Raw genomic sequence first — 1,557 nt, 5'->3', positions numbered from 1 at the left:
TTAAAAATCAAAAAAAAAAAGGAAAAAAAAGGAAAAAAAAGAAAAAGAACATAAAGCCTGAGACAGTGTTTCTTCTATAGACATTGAGAAGAGGTGTGTTGGGACTTGGTGTGTTGATCATAGGAATGATTTTGGGGGAAGTCAATAGAAAGTAGCTTTCGCTTGAGTAGCGCAGCCCTATAAATGATTGGCTCTGTGACCTTAGACTTGAGATGCTATTTGATTATTCATTAAATAAATATTTCTAAATGTTTAAGAAAAAAAAAATAAAAAAATAAAAAAATAAAAAAAAAATAAAAAAAAAATAAAAAGAAGTCTGTGTGTCGTTTTAAATAACACAGCCATACTCTAACATTGGTGCTGCTTAGACCAGGTCTCCTTACTCTCCACTCCTCTCTGGCTTGTTTATCTTGCGGGGTATTGCTTGCTCTTGTTTGGCCCTGGAAATTTAGAAATTAGCCTTCTTTTAACTTAATTAGTGCTTTAGAATAAAAGGGAAATGAACCTGGGTGTTTGGAGAGTGTTTGGTTGTTCATTTGTTTGTTTTTCCAGCAAGGGAAAATACAATGACTGAGTCACCCGCTTCTCTGTTCTGTTCCCCCAGTTCACAGGACTAGGTTGGGCTCTAGTATCAAACAATTATTATTGTTTCTTTCTTAGCATCTTTACAAAATGCCTTGAATGCATCATTTCCTCATATGTAACTATGTTAAAGGAGTCACTGAGACATCTGCTTTATGATGATGTCTCTTCCATAGCAGCTCTCCTTCATATTTATTTATTTATTTTACTTTTGTTTGTTTGTTTTTCAAGACAGGGTTTCACTGTGTAGCCCTGGCTATCCTAGAACTTGCTCTGTAGATCAGCTCAGAGATCTGTCTGCCTCTGCCTCCGAAGTGCTAGGATTAAAAGCATAAACCACCACCGGGCTCATTTTTATTGTTTTGTTGGATATTAAAGCATTTCTTTACTATTTAAAGAAGTGCATGTATCCAAATCTTTACATATAACAATAGGTACAGAACAGCTTTGTAAAGATGTGATAGTTATAGGAAATGTGTGTGTATAAATTTCTTCATTTTTCAGTATACTGCAAAGTAAAAAAATTAGGGATTAATAAGCTAAGATATGTTTACTAGTAGATATTGATCAAATAGAATTATTTCTAGCCATAATTATAAAATCTTAACAATTATATCAGCTTTGTTTCATAACCAAAATATAGTAATATTAATCTCTTATCTTTGTCTAGTTGTAACTATAAAATAAACCTAAATCATATAAAGCAAGCATTATGCTTATATTTAATATCATTTTGGTTTGTCAATAAAATACATACTCGTTAGATATTTATTATGTTTTTAAGTACATTATATTTTTAATCTATGGGTAAGTTTTTTTTTCTTTTTTTTTTATTAGGTATTTACCTCAATTACATATCCAATACTATCCAAAAAGTCCCCAATACACTCCCCCACCCAGTCCCCCACCCACCCACCCCCACCCCTTGGCCCTGGCATTCCCCTTTACTGGGGCATATAAAGTTGGCAAGTCCAA

General features: G+C 33.0%; 1 protein-coding gene across 2 annotated transcripts in view; it reads left to right on the top strand.

Annotated features, from left to right (window-relative positions):
* Window positions 1–1,557, top strand: part of Ica1l (islet cell autoantigen 1 like) — a 57,108-nt gene that overhangs the window by 15,535 nt on the left and 40,016 nt on the right. The gene's annotated exons all lie outside the window — the stretch shown is intronic.

This window comes from Mus caroli, chromosome 1 (assembly GCF_900094665.2).
Source record: "Mus caroli chromosome 1, CAROLI_EIJ_v1.1, whole genome shotgun sequence".
NCBI lineage: Eukaryota > Metazoa > Chordata > Mammalia > Rodentia > Muridae > Mus > Mus caroli.
The sequence above is the reverse complement of the archived record's forward strand: the minus strand, read 5'-3'. Positions and strand labels throughout refer to the sequence as shown.